Source organism: Acipenser ruthenus, chromosome 5, assembly GCF_902713425.1.
Source record: "Acipenser ruthenus chromosome 5, fAciRut3.2 maternal haplotype, whole genome shotgun sequence".
Classification (NCBI taxonomy): domain Eukaryota; kingdom Metazoa; phylum Chordata; class Actinopteri; order Acipenseriformes; family Acipenseridae; genus Acipenser; species Acipenser ruthenus.
The window spans coordinates 13,626,741-13,639,123 of NC_081193.1; the positions used below are offsets into that span (position 1 = coordinate 13,626,741).

General features: G+C 44.5%; 1 protein-coding gene across 1 annotated transcript in view; it reads right to left on the reverse strand.

The window, feature by feature from the left end:
* Positions 1-12,383, reverse strand: part of LOC117402503 (exostosin-1-like) — a 321,233-nt gene that overhangs the window by 209,141 nt on the left and 99,709 nt on the right. The window lies entirely within an intron of this gene.

A 12,383-nucleotide genomic window follows, 5' to 3' on the forward strand; every position in this document is an offset into this window, starting at 1 on the left:
AGAAAATAGGAGGAGTGGCAAACACTGCTGCAGCAGCAAAGGTCATTCAAAATGATCTAGACAGCATTCAGAACTGGGCAGACACATGGCAAATGACATTTAATAGAGAAAAGTGTAAAGTACTGCAGGCAGGCAATAAAAATGTGCATTATAAATATCATATGGGAGATACTGAAATTGAAGGAGGGAACTATGAAAAAGACCTAGTTTATGTTGACTCAGAAATGTCTTCATCGAGACGATGTGGGGAAGCTATAAAAAAGGCCAAGTAAATGCTCGGACAACAGTGAAAAGTGTTCAATTTAAATCAAGGGAAGTAATGTTAAAACTGTACAATGCATCAGTAAGACTTCATTTAGAATACTGTGTTCAGTTCTGGTCACCTCACTACAAAAAGGATATTGCTGCTCTAGAAAGAGTGCAAAGAAGAGCAACCAGAATTATCCCGGATTTAAAAGGCATGTCGTGTGCAGACAGGCTAAAAGAATTGAATCTGTTCAGTCTTGAACAAAGAAAACTACGCGGCGATCTGATTCAAGCATTCAAAATCCTAAAAGGTATAGACAATGTCGACCCAGGGGACTTTTTTGACCTGAAAAAAGAAACAAGGACCAGGGGTCACAAATGGATATTAGATAAAGGGGCATTCAGAACAGAAAATCGGAGGCACTTTTTTACACAGAGAATTGTGAGGGTCTGGAACCAACTCCCTAGTAATGTTGTTGAAGTTGACACCCTGGGATCCTTCAAAAAGCTGCTTGATGAGATTCTGGGATCAATAAGCTACTAACAACCAAAAGAGCAAGATGGGCCGAATGGCCTCCTCTCGTTTGTAAACTTTCTTATGTTCTTGTGTTCTTAACCCACTAAAGACCAAGGGCCAAATATTCAAAACGCCTTGTGTGTGTCGCAAGGGGAGTTGTACAGATTTTTTTCTGTCCTTTTTGCGAAAAAAGTCGCGCTTTTGAATGAGATTCAAAATAGATGCTGCGTTGGAAAAAATGGGTTTGTGAGTTGTTCTCTCGCAAGTGCTTTTCCCTCAAATTTGGGGGAGGTGTCATGAATAATCCCGTAAGCTCACCACCACGAGCTAAATTCAAAAGTTAATTTGCTCGCAAATCACTATGTTGCATGGAAATCTCCTCTTAATTATTTAGCAGGATGTATTTTAGGACAATTTCTGTTTCTAGTTAAAGAGTGAACATGGCTTTCAGACAGCTATATTTGCAAATGCTAGCAGAGCAAGAGAAAGGAGGAAATATCATTCAGGCAGAATACACAGACAACGTATAACATTACTTGACTTGTCTACTGAAGAAGTCCTTAGTCGATTTAACATAATAACATTTTGGTTTACTTCCAACTCAAACATTTAATTTATTTGTGGTTTGTTTTAAACAACACTAATTACCAGTGCTGAATTTGTAAAGAAAGAGGTGCCGGGGCGCAAGCAATGACAATATTACCTTCCTTAAGAACCGCACATTCAAAATCATAACACGTTTATTTGAAAGAGTAGTGTATGTACTAGTGATTTTATTATCACGTATTCTACGTCATATATGCAAAGTAGTAGTATGTGCAGAAAAATAAATTAAAGGCAATTGCAAGACAAATAAATATATCTATATGCCTGTATACATAGGCACGTAACCCGTAGGGCAGAGGGGGCAGTGGTGGTGGTGGGGGGGGGGGGCAAATATGTATTTTGCCCATCCACTTTTTTTGCTCTGTGTATATGCACTGTTATTCTATGTTTTGTTATGGTTTTGGCATTTAAACGGTTTAAAATGAAATAAAAAGTGGAAAGGCATTCAGATGACTCCAGAAGGCCGACACTGATAAAAAAAAAAGGAAAAAAAAACTTTACACGCACCCTACACAAAAATTGGTTTGACCCATGGTCACCGCTGTAGTAATATCTAGCTATATCTAACATTATCAGCGCTGTGAATGCAACAGAACCCGCAGTTTGTGGAGATTGCAAAAAATAAATAAATAAATAAATTGGGACTTGTGACTTGCTTGCGACTTGAGCTTTATGACTTGATGACAATGCTATGCATCATGCATGTACTACATACGTAAATCATCATCGTGCTGCGAGACTTGAATCGTTGCCGAAACATCTGCCCTCCTGTTAGAAATACAACTCCCACAATGCATTTAGTAACCTCTCCTTACCCATTTTTCCGTACACGCCTGCGCGGCTGCTACTGCTCTGCTATCATCACACCAAAAGTCCGTGCGTGTAATGTTTCAAATATCCTTTCACAATGGCAAACAACGTTCCCGAAGTTGTGTCCTTCGGAAACAAACATTTTGAGAATTCGGCCACAAAGAGGAGCGCCGTGTGCCTCAGATGTGACATGAAAATATCTGATGGAGTAGGGATGACATCAAACTTCATTCGCCACCTGAAAACTCACCCGGAGAAGTAAGTTTTTTGTGTTTGATAGATTTTTCATATTTTATATTTGAATTTCGGTTTATGGTGATTAACTGAACCCAAATTTTAATGTTAAAAATGTTAAAAATTATGCTGTAATGCCATTGTCTTTTACGTTGGGCTGCATTCCAACCATGAGCCTCTACAATACGCGGAATAATATACTAGGCGGGGTTAGTTGATCGTCCGTTAAGACCCCCAAGCAGGCCGCTTATTTATGTGTAAAAAAGAACATGACATTCACGGCACAAACTTTAGATCTATACAACTCTTTCTAGAAGTAGTCTACGCCTGTCCTGGCATTACAAAAAATTGAGACAATTACTAAATTCAATTAAAATAATAAAATTGACCATAATGAAGACAATATTTTGGGGTTATACAATAGTTATACATAAAAAATAAAATCACTTTAAAAAATAGGCAAACATATTTTATTTTTTATTTTATTTATTTATTTTTTGTTAATAAGTGTCAGTAAAACCCCCTGTATCTGATCCAATCCGTTTCCTGGGAAAAGCGTTTTTTTTTTGTTTAATCTGTACCACGCATAGTATATGTCTGATGCTAGTTATTCTTATAGCATTTTAAAGGTCATGTGGCATTTTATATGAGATTTTACACTAGACAAGAATACTGCGCTGACTTGAGACTTACTTGAGACTTGCGCACACTGACTTGAGACTTACTTGAGACTTGCCCTCACTGACTTGAGACTTACTTGAGACTTAGGTGAAGTGACTTGTTGACAACTCTGAATGTTCCTGCATGGGGTAGGGGTAAACATTAATTCAGCATTAACCCTAAATAAATGGTGTTGCTGTTATTAAGCAGTAGTATAATCGTAAGCAGTGGTATTTAAAAATAACAGAAGACAGTTTTTACTTTAGCAAAGTAGGCTACAATATTTGTTTTCATTAAAAACTTGTTGTTTATTGAAATTAATGTTCAGCTTTCATATTGAAGCGTGTTGTGTACTACTCATTCAATCAAACCAAGTAGTGTAGGAATTTGCTTGTATCGTTCAAGATGTTTTTCAAATCAAGTAAGCTTATTTAATTTATGTATAAAAAAAGACAACAGAGTCGCAGTCCTTCTTTCGCAGCCAGTGTCATCTTTATGGCACGTAAATGGTAAAGTAATTATATACCTCGAGAGAGAGTTGTGGTTGATTTCTAGTGTTAATTTATGCTAATTTATTAATTTCCGCAGCGCTGCGATAATTGCAGTTTCTCTGCAACTCTTAGATTTCACTCACTTGCGATTTTACGCAAAACATTCACAACGCAAGAAGAGTTGCGAGAAAGAAGAGAAAATTCGCTGTATCTAGTAGAGGCATTTTAATTTAGTGGCTTGAGATGAGACAAATTCTCAAGCATAAGGATGCAGGTAGAAATCAATGTTTTTCTTCACCTGGCAATGTTAGAGAGCCTATTGGATGACAACAATAGTTTTGTCTTTTTGCATGGGTTTATTTGGAGTTTCCTAAAATCATGAAGTTTGATTAAATAGAGCCATTGATCAGGTTCTTCTCAATTAGGCTATTTTGGGTTGTGAACAGGATGGCTTGGTGGTGACGTCACAGACCAGGGAATACAGGCAAACACAAGGGTGAGTCGCAAATGCGCTTGTTTTTATTATAAATAAAAGGTTTAAACAAAACAAAAAACTTTTACACATTACAAACGGCATGATGGCCAAAACAAACAAACAGATACAAAAACAAGTACCGATTGTGCTGGTTCAACTCCAACACGCGTAGCATTTGTTATTATTTAGTTTCAGTTTAACTCCTCCTCTGAACAACACCCAACCCTGAGTGAGCGATCCTTGCCTCTTTTATGCAGCTGTGCCTGGGCTCAATTGCTTGTTAAATAATTCAATCAGCCCAGGCACAGTCTGCATGTGAAGTGATTTGGTAGGGAAGGTAATTACTCCTTCCCTGCCAACTTAAAACACCCGTGCACACCAAACATTCATTTTAAATAACAACACAACACAAAATATACAAAATGCGCATAGGGGTGGGGTGTACCCTGCCACATGGGTACATGAAGATTATCAATTACATAAACTTTATTATTAATGACTAAAACTTTATCTCAATCCACAGGATACCTCATCAGCATGTGTGAAATCTATATCCCTATAGAACACTGTAAGAAATATTTCATTTTCTTTGAATAATAATACAAAAAACATGCAATGCTACAGTAAAATTACCTAAATAAATTCAACAACCATCCGAATAAAGGTAGGTTACCAACTAAATCGGTCTGTAATTACAGTTAATTCCTCCTGTCTGCCTCAGGTCTTATAGCTTAAATAATGCATAACATATTCAGCAACAAAATAAATGTCTCATTGCAACAAAATGTTATAAACATAATGAAAAGCCTTTTGCATGCCTTCTGGGTCTGCACAAACATAAATCACACTTGGCATCAAGCTGTCAATTGTATTATAACATCTGCCTAGATGATTCCAGGGGTTCAGCACCAATGAAACAGATTTCAATATTATTAACAATGTAATATGGTCCCCCTGCTGTTTGTGCAATGGAACCTTGACAAACTGTAAGAGGCATTCAGTACCAGAGGGTAACGTCATTCTAAACATTTATTCTACTGTATATTTCCAAGAATTAGTTATTTCCAATTCAAAAGGCTTTATATTTACTACTGCATGTATGGTGGCCATGAACTGCAAAACACAAATACAAATCAAAAAACGCAAATACAAATAAAAAAAACAAAATAAAAATGATATTTATAGTACACTTGTTATTTAAAGTTTGCAACAACAATAACACTACTATGACTATAACTACAACTAATGATAATGAGCTTGTTAGTAAATGTTAGGTAGTGAGTCGTTTAAAAATGTTTGTTTTGTAAAACAAAAAAAAAGAAAATGACCATATATAGCATTTATATTGATACAGAATTTATTGATAGACAATATTAAACAGCAATATTTCAAGCATTCACGGTGTTAGTTCTGTCTTTGTGTATGCTTATCAAAGTGCGTTTGAAGCTTTTAGTGTTTTTGCTTTGCTGTGCAGAGTGACTCCTGCAGGAATAATTTAATGTGTTACCTTGTTTTATTATCCAAGTTCTCTGTGTATTTCCTGCCTTAAAAGTAATCTATTTCTCACGCTGAAAAAAACCTCTTCACAGCAAAAGTAAAGTCTGAAAACTGAAAGGCTGTCTGTCTAAGTATCTGCCACTGAAATGGGTGACGTATCATCCCTCTCTTGCAGCCTTGCTAACCGATCCGAGCCCGACGGGACCCGACAATAAGGCTCAGAATATCAAAAATATCTCCCGCCTCTTTTAACCCGACACTTAACCCGACAGTTTTTTTCACCAGAAAATCACCAGGTTTTCCGACAGGATGGCTGAAATTACCATAAATGTGGCGGAAACACGGTCCTGTATTTAAATGAGAAACCTCTACGTAAATGGCATAAATGTCAGTTTTTAAATCATCAATGGACATATAATAAAGGCGGGGAAAATCAAAGTAGATGGGTTTCAGGATATAATGGAGAAAGACGAGTGTATAGATTAAAAGAACATACCAATAAAGAAAGTAATGAGAGAGAGGGAAAAAAAAAAAAACCATAGAGAGCGTAAAAACTCTCAGATTTATTGACGATGAGCTGGAACTTCTAGCTGAAGAAGTTTTAAAACACGAAACATCCCTTTTCACTTGGTCAGGGACCGACATGGCACTCAAAGATCAGCGCAAAAAAATATGAGAAATAACTAAAAAAAATGATTCACTGGGCTTCGCTAGGCGAAGTTGGCAACAAATAAAAAAAAAAGGTGGCATGACTTTCAAAGGCAACAAAAACTGGAGGAGGTCCAGCCAAAGAAATACAGCTGACCCCTGCAGGAAAGAGTCTCCCAGCTGTTCCCAGCAAGATGTGGAGGGAGCCCCGGACACCCTACAGATGGGTAAGTAAACAGGTGATTTTAAAAACAAATACAGGCTAACTTCACTATAACAAACCCAAAATAGTACTTTTATGAAGATTCCTTCGCATTGATCAACATTTAAACAGTATTGTGACAAACGGTACTCGTGTCACATGTGTTGATAAACGCATTGCAAGACAGAGAGACATGGGAGTTGGAGTTGAAACGCCGGCACAGGCGCGCAGGATTTATTAACCACAAAACAGAAAGTAAACAAACGTGTCATGTGACGCTACCAACGATGGTAACGCACAGAGGACACATACAGAAGACAGGCAGGCAGCAAGTCTCAATCGAGCGCCTGTCTGTAAACAATCATTTACATTTACAACATAACAACTCCAAAAAGCACACAAAACAAACCCGTTTCCACATACAAATTACACCAACACTAATTTCCCCATGTTTAAAAGAAAACAGTAAAGAAATACAAAAAGGAAAGAATGTACACTTACATGCTGAATACAGTAATTACATGTCCTTTCTGGTTGTAGTTTGTGTGAAGATGATGGACAGGCAATGATTGCATTCATCATGCATGATTCGTACTACAATAGGTCACCCCCTGACCAATCAAGGCATCTAAAACTTGTTTCTAAGATGCCAAAAGTGCGTTCTATGCAGGCCCGAGAAGATGTATGTGCATCGTTATATTTATGTTCAGCTTCTGACAGTGGATTTCAAATGGGCGTCATTAGACAGGGCTTTAAATTATAGGCACTATCACCTTTAAGCCAACCATTGACATTCGCGAGTGTCTCAAACCATGTACTCAGTAAGCATTTAGTCATAACTCGATCCAGGGAATTTGGCACACACATGCATAATGTGACAGGTGGTATTGCACAAGACCTGCATGTTCATTGAATGGAATCTTTTTTCTATTGTAAAAATCTAATGTATTCACAACAGGAGCACGCAGGGCCACATGTGTACAATCAACTGTTCCCAGGATCCAAGGAAAACCAGTAATGTCAAAAAATAATTATTTTAGCTCAGTCTGCTGCTGTAGTGTATGTGGAAAACAGATATATTTGTGTGATCTCTTTACTAAAGCAGCTGTAATCTGAGACACACAATTAGACACTGACATCTTACTGATTCCAGATGCATCACCTGCTGCAGTCTGAAAGGAACCGGTGGCAAAGAATGACAAGGTTGCAGTTACCTTGAGTGGTACTGGCAATGCATGACCTCTCAGGGTGCTTGACTCAAAATCTTCTTTCAGTTCATCACACAATATAGTTGGTTTATCCAGTCGATATCTTCGTAGCACTTGGTGTTCCAAAAAGGTGACGCTTACACTCGTGGGGTATACCTGCGGTGTCGTCTTGGGTTCCGTAGTGGGGGGGGGGGTAGCTATGTTATCCCTTTCATCCTGTAAAATTGCAGCAATCCCGAGCAGCACATTCGGCTCCATCACCATCAAGGAGTCACTCCTCCCACATCAGATCCTTTTTTTGTAGAATGGGCCTGTTTTAATTAGTTCATTTCCATTAGCACACTTTGAAACAGGCGGAACTATTTTAGACGGAAAAGACTCATCAACACCTCTGATTTTTGCACAGGCGGTATGCTAATTAGGTACCCGCTTCATTTGTATAACATTTCCCCAACAGTTGGCAGTGGGGTTTTCCGACTGTTCTGAATGCTTTCTGGACATTTTGTATTTTGGCTTGGAGCACTAAAAACCGTCATAAAGCTAAAACTCCACCCCAAAAGCCCTTTCCGATTGTTGGAAAGGCTTTGATATTCAGGGACCAAGTGTAGGGGTCGGGTGTAGTTTGTATATTATGGTTTGGGCTTGGGTCGGGTCTGGTTAGTGTTATCAGAGAGTGGATTATGGCGTTTTCAATTTTAAGCGAGTATTTTTTCTTCCTCTGTGTGCAAATGCTTCCTAAAACTCACTTCCTGCTTCACGATTTTTGAAAAACCACTTACCATGCACCATAGGTTCTTTGAGAAATTACCTCTTAATATCGTCTCACAAACCCGCTTATTCGTTTTGTGCAGCCTGTCAAATGCTGTGTCGCCGGGCTTTACTAAGTAACCACAGGATATAATTAATTTCCAACGCAACTAACAACCAATAATCATCTTGGCTGATAAACTGACATTTTGTGCAGCCTGTCAACAAATGCTGCATGGGCAGTCTTAACAGGACAGTTCAGTTGCAAAACACCAACGTCACCAAATTTTAACAGTCATCTTTCTATCAGAGCTTCAGTTTCTCGCACTGTCCATGTAGTTTAGGATTACCAGATTTCCACAGTGAAAAATTGGGAGTTTTTTTTTCTTTATTTACTGAAGCCGTAGCAACTCTGAAGCCATAAATAACAGTATATAAAATAACAAAATAACAGTTTAAAAGTTAAACATCGGGTTAATTTATTGCAGATAATAGCAACTCGTTATTTTCTTTATAGTGTCATCTAGTCAAAGCATGTTAAATGTACAAAAAGCCACATTTAAAAAATAGATCAGCTATTACCATTTAAACATATGGTATACACATAATACGATTTTTGTTTTATTTTATTTTTGAATGGTGCAAACACACAACCTAATACATTACTCTGCTATTAACTAGTTTTGTAAAAGGAAGAAAAAATTACAATAGCAAAACCGGGACGATTAACAATGTTACAGTTTCCGACCGGGACAAAAAAATGAAGGCTAAAAACTGTGACGGTCTCAATTTCCCCAGGATGTCTGGTAACCCTAATGCAGTTCCCTGAGACGTTGTTTGTTTTCTTCAGAATCAGGTTGCCTTGTATAGTTTGTTTCCCATGTACAGAAGGACAGAGTCCAGGCTGTTGTTCATATTGAGGTTTAGCAAGCGAACCAGACTCTGTATGTTTGCCAAATGGACTGAGACCACCTCTTTAATTTTCAAATGTCCAATAGGAGACTTATCAATACATCTGAGAAAAGGTGAAACATACACAAAACAAAGATAAGCAAAACTTTCATACCTGTCAAAATTTACTTTAAGTATAAAAAACAAAATATCTTTGTATGAATTTGTGACAGGATGGACCGAGGTTTGAGACTCAGAGACAGTTAAAAGTTCAAAAATAAAGTTTTTAATAAACAAAAATACAAAATAAATAGGCACAAGGGCCAAACAAAAAGGTTTCAAACACAAAATACAACCACAAAACAAAAACTTACAAAATAAAGCTTCCAGGCTGGGCGTTGCCTTCACTGGAACAGAAAAACACAGCACAAACAAAACACTCTTCTTCTCCTTCCAGAACTCTCCTTCAACTCTCTCTCCTAGCCAGGGCCTCTCCCCTGGCTTTTATTCCCTGTGGCTGGAGCCCAATTATTCAATAATTACTGATTAGTCAATTAGGGCTCCAGCCACATTCTCACATGTTTTTCTGGCAGGGAGGAATTTTAACCCCCTCCCTGCCAGTCCCAACATTGATCATAAAGACGGGGCAGTACCCCGTCACATATCCCCCCCCTTGTGCCAAGCACAACATGGCCTAAATGGCCACCTCCCCCCTCAGTCTCAGTCCCAGAAGAGGGGGAAGCACAGTGTCCATGGGGGTGGCCATGGTGGGACGTCCGGCACCACCCAATTCTTCGTGGCCAGCAGCTCCCTCTTCCGGGGCTCCGGCCACACACCATCTTGCCGCGAAAGTGCAGCTGGGGGAGCTGGTCTCCTGACCTCCCTCCCCCTCTTCATGGTCAGCAACTCCCCTCCGTGGGGCTCCGGCCACAGTGTAGCGACCCCAGGCGAAGCAGGATCCCCGAAGACCCCAAGCGACGGCAGCAGCAGCGGACCCTCGGGAGGCGACGGCAGCAGCAGCGGACCCTCGGGAGGCGACGGCAGCAGCAGCGGACCCTCGGGAGGCGACGGCAGCAGCAGCGGACCCTCGGGAGGCGACGGCAGCAGCAGCGGACCCTCGGGAGGCGGAGACGGGAACGGCGGCCCGGCTCCCTCTGCTGGCGGAGACGGGAACGGCGGCCCGGCTCCCTCTGCTGGCGGAGACGGGAACGGCGGCCCGGCTCCCTCTGCTGGCGGAGACGGGAACGGCGGCCCGGCTCCCTCTGCTGGCGGAGACGGGAACGGCGGCCCGGCTCCCTCTGCTGGCGGAGACGGGAACGGCGGCCCGGCTCCCTCTGCTGGCGGAGACGGGAACGGCGGCCCGGCTCCCTCTGCTGGCGGAGACGGGAACGGCGGCCCGGCTCCCTCTGGTGGCGGAGGCGGGAACGGCGGCCCGGCTCCCTCTGCTGGCGGAGGCGGGAACGGCGGCCCGGCTCCCTCTGCTGGCGGAGGCGGGAACGGCGGCCCGGCTCCCTCTGCTGGCGGAGGCGGGAACGGCGGCCCGGCTCCCTCTGCTGGCGGAGGCGGGAACGGCGGCTCGTCTCCCTCTGCTGGCGGAGGCGGGAACGGCGGCTCGTCTCCCTCTGCTGGCGGAGGCGGGAACGGCGGCCCGTCTCCCTCTGCTGGCGGAGGCGGGAACGGCGGCCCCTCTCCCTCTAGTGGCGGAGGCGGGAACGGCAGCTCGTCTCCCTCTGCTGGCGGAGGCGGGAACGGCAGCTCGTCTCCCTCTGCTGGCGGAGGCGGGAACGGCAGCTCGTCTCCCTCTGCTGGCGGAGGCGGGAACGGCAGCTCGTCTCCCTCTGCTGGCGGAGGCGGGAACGGCAGCTCGTCTCCCTCTGCTGGCGGAGGCGGGAACGGCAGCTCGTCTCCCTCTGCTGGCGGAGGCGGGAACAGCAGCTCGTCTCCCTCTACAGGTCCCTTCAGCCCTAGGCCTGTGGGCTTCCCCTTCTCGGGCCGTGGACGCACCGACTCCTCCCGCTCGGGCCGTGGACGCACCGACTCCTCCCTCTCGGGCCGTGGACGCACCGACTCCTCCCTCTCGGGCCGTGGACGCACCGACTCCTCCCTCTCGGGCTCCTCCCCCTCGGGCTGTGGACGTTCGGGCTCCTCCCCCTCGGGCTGTGGACGTTCGGGCTCCTCCCTCTCGGGCTGTGGACGTTCGGGCTCCTCCCTCTCGGGCTGTGGACGTTCGGGCTCCTCCCTCTCGGGCTGTGGACGTTCGGGCTCCTCCCTCTCGGGCTGTGGACGTTCGGGCTCCCCCTCTCTGGGCGAAGGCAGCGGCTCCCCCTCTCTGGGCGACGGCGGCTCACCCCTCTCTGGCTCTCGGGACGGCAGCTCCTCCCCTTCTGGCTCTCGGGACGGCAGCTCCTCCCCTTCTGGCTCTCGGGACGGCAGCTCCTCCCCTTCTGGCTCTCGGGACGGCGGCTCACCCCTCTCTGGCTCTCGGGACGGCAGCTCCATCCCTTCTGGCTCTCGGGACAGCGGCTCCATCCCTTCTGGCTCTCGGGACAGCGGCTCCATCCCTTCTGGCTCTCGGGACAGCGGCTCCTCCCCTTCTGGCTCTCGGGACAGCGGCTCCTCCCCTTCTGGCTCTCGGGACGGCGGCTCCTCCCCTTCTGGCTCTCGGGACGGCGGCTCCTCCCCTTCTGGCTCTCGGGACGGCAGCTCCTCCCCTTCTGGCTCTCGGGACGGCGGCTCCTCCCCTTCTGGCTCTCGGGACAGCGGCTCCTCCCCTTCTGGCTCTCGGGACAGCGGCTCCTCCCCTTCTGGCTCTCGGGACAGCGGCTCACCCCTCTCTGGCTCTCGGGACAAAGGCTCACCCCTCTCTGGCTCTCGGGACGACAGCTCCACCTTCTTTATTGGCATGATTGGGGCGTCTCCCATATCTACCGCCAGGTAATTAATGACCATCAGGGCCAGCTCTGCGAAGGACGCCGGGTGATGCTGTTCCTCCCACTTTTCCCACCTCCCCCCATCTCGACGCCACAGTGTGTTGACAACTATGGGGAGGTCGTGGGAGAGGTCTGCCTCAGGGTGCATCAACCAGTCCCATATTTCCTGGGATGGTGGTGAAGGCGGTGATGTAGGAAGTGGTGGGATGGCTGCCGAGGAC